Genomic DNA, 12,742 nt, shown 5'->3' on the forward strand with positions numbered 1-12,742 from the left:
AAATAAATCAAAACTTATTTTGATTATTTGAGTCTTTAGATAAAATTTCTTATGGTAAAAAAAAATATTTATCTATCTATTTTTTTTCTTATTTTTAATTCAATTCAACTATTCGAATTCTGCAATTTTGAATCTAGCAATAAATTTTTTTCTGCCAGTGTTAGGACTCGAACTGAGTAGCATGTCGGACATGCTACTGACTGAGCTATGCCCACCACCATAAATTTAATCATCAAATAATGTGTAAATCAATTTACCTCGTATGTACCGAATTAATGGCGTAACATATCCCAAATTCAGTTTCCAAAGGCAAAAATTTTTCGCAACATGAAAATTCCACTCCATTCCAAGAACAAAACTCGAACATCATTTGGCAATTTGCACGAATCTAAAATAATATTATTTTTATACATACTAAGGGACTGATACTGCCGTATAACAGAAAAATGTTATGGCAAGGCCATGTTTCGCTTCAACTTCCAACATTATGCCACTGAATTATACTGTCAAAGTGTCGTGTATTTGCTGTGCATTCAGACGTTTTACACATAAACTGCAACGTCACTCGTATGTTATGAAGCTGGATCAGAAAGACCCTGTTATCTAAGATGTTTTTTTTTTACATTTATGCGGTTTCTAGGTTATGTTTTCAAGAAATTCGCCTGACTGCACAGCAACTACATGGCTTTTGCCAATATTTAGTATGGAAAGTTTGTCATAACATAGCCTTTCCATAACATTGGTTGTTATGTGAGAGGATAAATAAATGTGAGTTTTTATTAAACTTAACGAAAAGCGCCTAAATATCAGCAATAGATCAATATTGATCCGTAAGCTGCTAGCGCAGCTTAAGGCGTTTGGTGAGATTTTTTTCAAATACCAATTGTTAAAAAAAAACTAAACCAGATTGAGCACCTTCTTTGTTATTCCTCTAAAATCTTGCGAACAATTGTATGTATCACAAGTTCTCAAACATGCGATGCAGTTTCCAGTAAAATATGCTATATAAGCCAAATAGTTATCGAAAGTTGTGTCTCTTTCGCTTCCAAAAGCCCTAAAAATAACAATAGTAGTAAAATTTCATATAAGTATAAAATAAAATGGATTAATTTTTGCCTGTCGATCAAATCCCATTGATTTTCTCCATTGGCATCCTCGCAAACGGTTATTGCTGGAAATTTTGTATTCCAATCCAAGTAACTTGTATCAGCTGTAAAACTTACTGCATGCTGTCTAAATTAAAAGAAATAAATTTAATGCTTATATAAATTTATGATGTACTAGAATAACATCACATTATTTATATATGTACACTTGTACAGTACTTGACGAAATACATATTTCTGATTCTGAAATTCTAGTACATATGTAGTAGAAAATTATGCTAATTGATGATTTTTGTCACATTGACGATGCTCGGTAATTTTAAAGATCATTTTTAATTCTGTCTTAAAACTTTTACATTCAATTATAAATAATACATTACTTGCTCTATCTATTGATTGATATTGATTTGTATAAAAATTAGCGACATGATTTTTTATATTATTTAAAATATGTCAATATTTTCATCAAGTTCATGTATTTTCAATATATTAGTATCAGTTAATTAGTTTAAAAATGTTTCTAACCTGAAACTCTGAAAAGCTCCTCTGAAAATTATAAAAACTCCATAAATGGATGCTGTGCATAGACCCAACCATACTATCCTAAAACGAAACATAGTTTTTACTTCAAAATTTATTCTTAGAATATTCATTCATTCCCAAATAATTATGAATAATAATTCATTGTTAATAAATTAACTTTCTAAATTAAAATGTAATTTAATACCTGTCAATTTGTGATAATTCAAAGCCATTGATATATTTTAAACCATGTATGCTTGAACAATCACAATAATAATTCAATCTTTTTCTTAACAAACTCAATTTTTCCGAAATCATTGCAAAAAAGTTATATCTATTTAATTTTTTCAAATATTTAGTTATAATATTTTAATAATAGTATATAATATGCCAATTTAAATGGTTTTTACATTTTGGATGCACTATTACTCTTGAAATTCAAATTTTAATAAAGCAGATAATTTTTTTACTATTTTAGCAAAAAAAAAAGCTTTGATCCAAATAATAGTAGTTATCTTATATTTTGCATCGATATATCGATGCATATATTTTTTAATGCATATGAAATTACATTTTGCATTAATCTTATGCAGGGATGTGCAACCTTTTTGAACCATTTGTTATCATAAGAAAACTAATACATTTTTCATGATGATAAAAATTGAAACTAAAGCTTCTTGATTCATCGTCGTTGTTTTAGTGAAAGTTTCATTTATAAATCATTTTTTCTAATATTCTTAAATTATAAATAAAAACTTTAAAAACATATTGTTGCATTTAAAGTTTATTTTATATGTATTTATAAGACGTGTTTACTATTATATCAATATTGTTGTTATTATAATTTTTTATTATAAATTAGCTTTTCACCTCATTTTCATTTTTTCACCTTCACAATACCATTTTATTTTGATGGTTATAAATAAATAAATATAAAATACATTTATGTTATAAATTATACGAGTTATTAATATGTATTTCAAAAGCAACAAAAACATATGTTTAACCTTAATAATTAAATAAAATTAAATTGATTGGGTTAACTTCCCCTGCCGATCATCAAGGTTTTCCATTAGTATATCACAAAAGATGCTTTTATCGAGAATGTAATTTGCCAATAATCATTATATCAAATCTAGAAATCTATATTTTTTATTATCTGCTCCACATTTTGCAAATAATTTTATTGACGAGATAACTAATAATTTGTAATTAAATTTTGAATTTAACTAAAAATGTTGATAAATTAAATTTTGCATAATCTAGATGCACAAATTTAATTTTTTGATGATATAAATCTGATGGTATAAGATACATTGATAAAGGAAAAATTCTCACAGATATTATAATAATTATGAGTAAGGCCGAGTTTTGGAAAATTTAAAATTGTTACATTTCTTTATATTATTTAGAAGTGGAATTTCTTAATGAAATTTACGATTTAAAAAAAAACTGTGTATTAATTCCTCAAGAATCAGTTACAAAGAAGCTGCTCAAATGATATGTACACAATATCAATATTTATTTATTTATTTATTTATTAAGGGGGCGTCTATTAATCACGTGATCGATTTTTTAATGATTTTTGGACCCTCTCTCCCCCTTGGTGATATTCAAAATCATCCCCTCACTCCCACCAAACATCACGTCATATTTTTAGTTACGAGAAAAAATTGTAAAATTTTTGATTTTGTTTGAAAATGTTTAGAATTTTTTAAAAAAATTAAGGAAAAAATAAATACACGTGACATATTACTATATCCCTCCCTCCCTCACGTTTTGTGATTTTTTGTCAAATCCCCCCTCTCCCTAGAAACCTCAAGTGATTAATATACTTCGAATTTGTCAAAAAAATCACGAAGTAATCACATGAGGGGAGGGGCATCTAGTAAGATATCAGTATATTCATTTTTCACCTGTGTTTTAAAAAATATTGAAAATTTTTCGAAATGGAGGGTCCAAAAATCCTTAAAAATTGATCGCGTGATCAATGTACGGCGTTTTGATGAAACTTGAGAAGATCTGTCGTTGAGACGATCAGCCCAGTTTTTTCTTCAGAATTTGAAAAAAATTGCCAAATAGTTCGTCCATCATTCTTGACTTATTTTGATTATTCAAAACATATTTGAAAGATATCAGTTGGAAATCAGTTGACCTATAAATCGACATCTACAACCACACAAATACCTGTAATCGGATTACACTTCGTCAAAAATCAAAACAGTTCCAAATCAGACGACAACACAACAAAGTCGTTGTCACAACTGTGAATATATCAGGAATAAATTTAAAATTAACTTTGAAATAAAAAAATCATATATTGAATTAAATCATATGGTTTGGCCAAGTTTTATATTTGAAAAAATATACAAATAGATTTGAAACATATTATATATTCTACGACTTGGAATTTTCCTAACAGATTTTGGACATTGCTTCGAAACGTGGATGAATCATTATATCGTAAACTGTTAACAAAGAAACTGCGTTGATATTCAAATACAGTTCTTATAGATTAAAATTATCAATAAATTTAATTATTACCAATCATAAAATAGATAAAATCAACATTGTCGTCTGTCTACAGTTTAATTTTACTTCTACAAGCATTATTCTAATCGGATAACACTTCGTCCAAAATCAAAACAGTTCCAAATCAAACGACAACATAACATTGTCGTCGTCACAACTGAGAACCAGAAATAAATTTAAATAAAAATATCAAAATTGTATTTATTTTATCATTTGTTGGAGACGTATCTAGACTTGGTGTCGGGTTAAATGGACCAAAAATCAGTAATAAAGTCATCAAAACGATATCAAATAAATTCGTGCTTAAACGCGGAGTATGTGAATAAATATTGTAATATCTAACAATTAATTTTATTAAAAATATTATTAAATATGGTGGATCATAGTGAATTAACTCCTTTGATAAGAAGACGTCGAAATACCCAGAAGCCCCGTGGTTTTCTCCAGTCTTGTGAGTGCTTATCAATCTTATCATTTTGATTAAATTAATATTTTTATTAGATATGATTATTGAGGTATTTTTTGATAAGGTTTGTTAGAGGCGCGTAAGTAAGTAATTCGTGTGAATACCTTATCAAATTATTATTTTTTTGTTTGCCGTTATCTTTATAAAAACAGTAGATATGTGCTTAAAATCTTTGTTTTATCGTAGTTTGTATTGTACTTTGGATTTATCGAATCTGTGATAATGAACACAAAAGTGTGTGTGAGAGTTTATGGTACAGTATTCGAGGTTTTTGCAAGTAATTTGCAAATAGATAATAAAACAGATGTTAATTGTATTGTATTTTTTGGTACTGCTTCTAGCATAGAATAATTCGTAAACCTTAACTGAATATTGAAGCATATAATTGTTTTGTACTGTGGTATAATTCAGTATTAACTTTCAAAAAATGCAAAAATTTGCGTCAATGTTTTTGCTTTAAACCGTAAGCTAATTTTTATAGTTTCTCAAAAAATATTTGTGACTTGTAAACATTTCATAGTCGTTTGTAAGAGACTTAAGTTTCAATTCTTATTAACTCAATTATTGTATGCAACTTGTCTTAAGGCGAAATGCTGCTCACACGTAATTTAACATTTTATATTACCCAGTTATATTTGTGCATAAAATGTGTTATTTTCACAAATAATCATTATTTTGTCGATTCGGACCCAAGGTCAATAATAAACAACACTGGTTCTTTCTCAAAAGAACCATTTACAGTTACCCTACCTAGGTACTTTGTACAAGTAATCCAGTAGTTCCCAATTTTTTTTTTGGTTTTAAGCCCTTCTTAAAAATGATTGTGGCTTCTTTTTATATTGGCCTCAATCAAATGAGTTATTTAGCTATTGTACCACCTTATTCATTAGAAAGTGTAAAACTCGGTATCAAGCAGTATGATATCAAATTTTAACTTGACAATTGAAAATGGCCTTTATTGGACATTGCCTAAAGAAAAGTTCAACCTTCTTGAAAAATTTGGTATTTTTATATTTCGATTTTTTTCGATAATTCTGAACTTTTTTTAAAGCAATCGTGCTGCTTTTGACAAAAACTAATCAGCACGTCCCCTCAATCAAATGCTTTTTGTTTTCAATATTCAAATAGGTTGATCCCGAAATTGTCGACGAAAATTTGTATCCGCATACACACAAATATCAATTTTTCCTATGTTATGCCAAAATGTCCAGAAACCTCTGAAACGTAAAATTACACAAATTACACCCCCTATCTCACCAAACATTACGTGTATTTTTAGTTACGAGAAAAAATGGTGAAATTTTTGATTTTTTTTATGTATTGATTTTTATTTATAAATTCAGGTAGAAAAATAAATACACGTGATATCTTACTATACCCTTTCCTCCCTCACATGATATTTTATATTTTTGAAAATTCTAAAAACCTCACGTGATTAATGGACGCTCCCTAATTTAAACACGTACAATATATCAGTCAGTATATAAAAGAATTACATTTTTATAAACCCAAATTAAATAACGTAATGTTATTATCTACGCATTTTTTTAAATTAATAAAAAAATCAAGTTTATCAAAAACTCGATTTTTTTAATTTTAAAAATTTCAGAAAAGATTCAAGTTTTTTTGAAAACTCTTTATGATGTTTAACCCTAGAACGGTATATGCATGCACGCCTCCGAAACGTTCATGCATACAAGAATAATGGTGTTTGTACTAAAAAAAAGACTATTTGTTACTAAACCAAAGTTTTATATTATCCTAAATAACCTATGATGATATCACAATATGGCAAAAGTATACAATGGCAAAAGACGGAAAAATCACTTGATAAGCACAATACCGTTTTAGGGTTAAAAGGATGTTATAAATTTAAAGATTAATATAGCTAAAAACTATTCTAATATTTGTTTATTGGTAAGGTGACCATATTTTGGGGTGTTGGTGAGCTAAAAACTTATATACACAGTTTTTTGGTTTCAATTTTCTAGTTGAAATATATTTTAAAAAATATTGGATATCAAAACATTTTAAAAATCCGGGATAATCTGGGACAAAACACCTTAATCCGGGACAAACATTGCTTTTAGAAAAAGCCAGGATGCAATGCGGAAAGTCGGGACTGTCCCGGCAAATCCGGGACGTATGGTCACCTTATTATTGGACAATGCCAGACACCAATAGTTATCTTTAATGTAAACAATATTTTTATTAATTATTTTTTTCCATTTACAATCACTATCAGTTATATATAATTATAAAAAATTATTTATGCTATGGCATGTTTGAACATTTTGCCAATGTTCCTGTGTTTGCGTTTCCTCTGGGCGACAGTGTCGCGCACGATGTGGTAACCTCCGATGGTAACCGCCTTCGAGTAGACGTCGTAGAAGACCTCATTCGGATCTGTTAACTTAGCTGCAATTACCACTTCCACATGTTTATCCAGCATTTTCTTGGCTTCATCCTCTATCACCTAAAAATGGAAAGAATTATTTGTTAAATAGAAAGTGGTACATGCGAAATTAATCCAGTCATTTAAGCTTAAATTAGGTAAAAATCTCGGCATTTGAGATACCCAGCTGTAAGTCTGTAAATACTTGTATATTGACACCTTAAAAGTTGTCTCAAAACCTACATATGGCAGGGTGTACGCAACATATGTAGGTTTTGAGACAACTTTTAAATGTCAATATACAAGTATTTACAGACTACACTGGGCATCTCGAATTCCGAGGTAAACTTACTATAATGACTGGACTAAATTGTTTAGCTTCTTAATAAAATTCTACTATACTAATATTTTTTATAAAATGTGGAATTTCAGCAATTTTCTTGAGGATAAACAGACGTTGAAAAGTCGTATATTTTGAAGGGTATTAGGTAGTAACAAATAGGACATTACGATTTAAAAGTAGGAAAAAAAACAACAAGAAATCACAAGAGTCAATGAGATTTAGAGGTCAACCTAATGGAATTGCAATTTTGTTATTGTTTATGAAAGTCTTTCTAAAAATAAAGTAGGCAATAAATAATAATGATAAGAAATTATGTAACTTCTCTGTATCTTGCTCAGCTGAATGTAATTATGAAGTGTGATTGTTATAAATGAATCTAATTAATGAATATTGGATTTATTTCTTCGTTGGATTCGTCTGTTTATTACCTTAAAATCTGCTTCTGTTGCTAAATTTGCGGCCAAAACTTTATTTTTAAATTGCATAATTGGATCCCGTGTTTTCCGAACATCTTGAATTTCTTTTCTGGATCTGTAACTTGTTCCTGGATCTGACATCGAATGACCGAAATATCTATAGAGATGAATAATTAGATTTTTTAATACTTTACCTAAAACGACTTATTATTATATCATCATTCGATTAATTTTATTGATAGTAAAATAATTATAATTAATATTAATGAACTTTTGGAGTGTTGTATGAACGGAATTTGTGAATATCATTATTTTCACTCATGTGAAATATTTTATATGTAGTCTCATTAAAATATAGCTGCTGCAAAAAAAAACATTTTACACCATGTGGTCTTAGATGTAATCTTAAATTGAAAATATTGGCATAAAATCACGTTTTTATGCCGATTTTAACATTTTACCGCAACCTGAAGCATTTCATACCACAATGTGTAGCTTATGTAATCCAAAACATATTGTATTGGTTAAAAAAAACATTTACAACAATAATTTTATGATTTTATATATGCTTTTGTATGCGTATATAAAGTAAAATTGAATGTTTTAGGGACTCCAGTGTATATTGTATGAAGAATGAAAATTTCTCTAAACGTTAATTATAGTTCTTTGATTTGATTTATTACATTTATTTCAAGGTGACGTTTTTTCTAATTTGATGTTTTTTTTCTAATTCAATTTTTTTTATTTTACCTGTATGTATCCAGTTCTAATATAATAGGCCCATGGGTTAAAGCATATTGTCGGGCGAATTTTTTTGCTTCATAAACAGACATACATCCATTCCATCTACTTTAATGCCCGGAAAATTTATTCCGTGTTTGTAGAATTCCGGATTTGCTGAAGCTCGACTTATATGAGTACCTAGAAAAAAACTAAGTTAAAAAAAATTATTTTTTGATAAACAAAATTGCCTCATTATTGCAAGGAAAAGTACACATTGTGATGTTTGTGACAAAAATATTCCAAAAACCTTCAAAACTGGAAAAAAAAATTTTGTGATGATTTTGTTGTACTAATATGATTATTGTTAATACCCAGTACAAGTTAAAAAAGTCAAATTGAATGAATTTTGCATAATCTATTTACATAGATAAAGCCTATTGGCATTTGACTAGTTTTATTAATTACTTACCCATTGCGTACATATTATTTTCGCAAACATAGACTACTGGCAAGTGCCAAAGACTAGCCATGTTGAAGGATTCAAAAACTTGTCCTTGATTAGCAGCTCCATCACCATAGATGGTTAAAACAATCTCTTTTCTTCCTCGATATTTTACAGAAAATGCTACTCCGGTACCCAATGGCACCTAAAATTAAATGAAATATAAATTGTAATGCAAATTGTATTTTTTTATGATTAAAATATTTCTTTTTTTTTTCTTTGTTTATTATAGACAATCAGAAATACAAATTTCTATAAGCCTATGTGATTCATTAAATATGTTATTTATAGGTCTCCTCCACTGAAGAAATTCCTCCGTAGATAATCTATGTTAATAAAATAACCCAATGTTAATAAAATAAATCAATGTTAATGAATAATCTATGTTAGTAAAATAAACAGAGCTTAAATTAAGTTAGTAGGTCTTCTGGCCATTTTCTTTGGAGCTTTCTAGTTGGGACATGAATTTTGATTAATTGCATAGCTGGATTTGGATGTTGGTCTAGTTTCATATGGTATGAGAAAAAAATATCTTTAAATTCTAAATATTTTTTCTCACATGACTTCCGACTATGCCATTGCCTCCAAAAAAATTCTCGGCATACAAATGCATAGAACCGCCTTTGCCTCGAGAAGCTCCGACTTCTCGACCAGCCAGTTCGCCTAATATTTGGGTTGGTGTTAAACCCATTAAATAGGCCCATCCATGACATCGGTAAGAGGTCACGACTTTGTCATCCTGTACATGAGAAATACCATTTTATAAACTGATTTTTTTTATTCTATTATTACGTGAACAGCGCTCCTGGTTCTATAAGTTTTTGTGATAATTTGACTAAATTAATTACGTCGGTTTTATAGATGGCAACACAAACACCTTTTCTATCTCTATGCGGTGAATGGCGATTTTTATTACAATTTCTGTAATAGAGCTGAATTTTTTATTAATGCAGAAATGCCTGGCAAGAGCTATATTTCTCTTAGATACATTGTTATCTACATTTCTTATAGAAAACCGATGCCACTGCTGCTTGACATCAGGCTGCCCGAGACGGGTATAAAAAATTTTATATGAAATTTCATAGCCACTAATCCACAGAAAAGCCCAAGTGAAATTCTGAAGAATTTTAATGCCTCAACAACGACAACTAAGTTTAGAAACATTGGCGCCAATTCTGGGATAATATAAAAAATGTTATGGTAATGCTATATTGCGCATCTATCTTAGTATGATTATTTTTTTGAATGGGCCAAGAATTTGCCAATTAGTTCAAATCAATTAAATTAGAGCTTCAATATAATATTAATTTTACAACATTTTGCCCATAGATAGAACCTAGTAACTAATGAATAATTTTTCCCTTTGATTGTTGTAATATTTATATAGTCAATGCAAATAAAGAAATTTTCATACTTCAGCGATATTTGAGTACAAGTTATATTATATAACTAATTCAGAGGTTTGATCCCAACCTCGGCCAACCCGATATCAAGCAGTAACGAACACAGTCGCATACACATATTCAATAAATATAGTCAGTCTACACATGAAAAAAAGAGTGATTGACTACTGGGTTGCTATCACTAGAAAAAATCCTAAATTAGAATGTACAATACACTCTCGAAACACATAGTTCTAATCATATAGGCAAATAATTAGATGAAAACCTACTTTGGAATCGTAATACTAAGGCCACTTATCAACCTAGAAATCACCCTTGATCACAAAGTTTCTGGGGCAATGAATAAATAAATTAGAGGAACTTAATAGTTACTGAAACAAAACTAAAGGTTAATAAGTACATGCAAAATTTAGTATTTATCAAATTATTGATTAAATACCCCTCTCATGGCCAGTTTCTGGCCCACAGCACAGGCTTCTTGACCAGCATACAAATGTAGAAAACCTCTAATGATTTTTTTCATGTACAAATCGGCTGCTAACATTTCCATTCGGCGAATTTCAAACATATCTTTGTATAATTTTAGAGCAAATTCTTGGGTCAAAGTTGCAGTTGTTCCTAATACTTCGTCTATGCCATGATATTTGAAATGCTGAAATAATTGTAAAAAATAATAGTTATATATTTTTTAAAAAAAGGCTATTAGGCACATATGTGTATGAGATACACAGACAAACTTTTTCCAATTTTGTTATCGAACGATTTAGGATGCCTTAAAATATTTTTTCTGAATTCAGTTGCTTTAGCATAGAGTTTGTGTAAATGTCTTTAAATTATTTATATTAAAAAATCTAAATAAATAGAACAATGAATTTTTAACTGATTTTTTACTGAAAACCAACATAATTTTTTTTGTATTTCATTTTTCCTAAGCCCTATTATTTAAAGTAAACCTTTAATAAGCAGTATGATCATTATATTATTGTACATGAAACAACAAATTCATTTATAATTTATCGATTGATTGATTAGAAAATCTATCACCAATAAAATCGTTTTATTGGTATTTAATATCTTTAAAATTGATGGAAATTGCCTAAAAGTCATAAAACTTAATCGGATGCTGTAAATAACCTACACATGACTATTTCTTGCTTAACAAATTTATTGTTTCTTTCTATAGGGAAAAATCAGGTATAAAATTATTTATGTCATTTTGTTAAAATATTGTAATTATTGGACTGTAATTTGTTTAATTTTGAAATTAATGCGTGATGTAAATAAATGCACTAGAAAGTGTGTAAACATATAAATTAATTAATTTATAATATAATTATCAATATTGATTATTAATATGAGTTTTCACAATAGCTTTGCAAACATAAGTTTTTATGAAACTAGTCGAAAGTAAATTTGAGAAAGTATCTTGTATAATTATAAATTAAAATGAAATTAAGATATGTTAAAATTATCGTGAAACTATAAACTTAACATAAAGCTTTGTCTTGTGATTTTCAATTTTTTAACTGTGCTTTTATAAAAGTTACGAAAGCTTAAGATGAGAAACTGAAAGAAGAGTGAGAGCTTTTTTGAGGTTTGCCAAATTTATTTGATCTGATTAATTTGTTTCAAATCAATATAGAGCTTTATTTGTTATCAAAGTTCATGGATTTTTTTTAGTAAGTTAAAATATATTTTACCAATTACCTTCAACGGAATTTCGGCTGTGTATACCACATTTCTGGTACTGATTTTTAGTGGTAAACTCTGAAAAATCTGTAAAAATATGTCAGAATTTTATTTTTAAAATTATTGCAAACATAATAAATCCAAGATATTCTACCGGTAGCATGAATCTCTGTTTGAGGCGATGCATATTTTATTATTAAAAAATTATAATTGTATTTTGAATTGCTTTATAAAAATATTTTGTTTTGTATTATTGCTGTCATTTTAGAAATGTGAAACATATATTATATAATATCAATATAATTGAATTTTTATTTATAAATCTCCATCATTATACTGAAGACATTGGCTAAATTATTGCAATATATTATCTTATATATCAGACATAAAGTCAAAAAGAAAAATAAGTCGCAAGATATAATAAATAATAGAATTATAAAAAATGTAGTCAAAATACAATTCTTCACTAATAAAATACTTTATTAATGAAATTACTATAATAATTACTTTATTATTAAATTCTTGCAATTAATTTAATTTATATTACAAATTCTTCGCTTTACGATGGAAAAAAAATCCAAAATTTTTGTACATAAAGGCCTTACAATATTGAAGCTTTTCAAAGCTCAAAATTTAAAAAAAAAA

General features: G+C 28.1%; 1 pseudogene; it reads right to left on the minus strand.

Moving 5' to 3' along the window:
* Positions 1–897: 897 nt before the first annotated feature.
* On the minus strand, positions 898–11,069 carry LOC113386651 (annotated as a pseudogene).
* Positions 11,070–12,742: the final 1,673 nt, after the last annotated feature.

This window comes from Ctenocephalides felis, unplaced genomic scaffold (genome assembly GCF_003426905.1).
Source record: "Ctenocephalides felis isolate EL2017-DRISC unplaced genomic scaffold, ASM342690v1 CF-g0.4_SCAFFOLD_03571, whole genome shotgun sequence".
Lineage (NCBI taxonomy): Eukaryota > Metazoa > Arthropoda > Insecta > Siphonaptera > Pulicidae > Ctenocephalides > Ctenocephalides felis.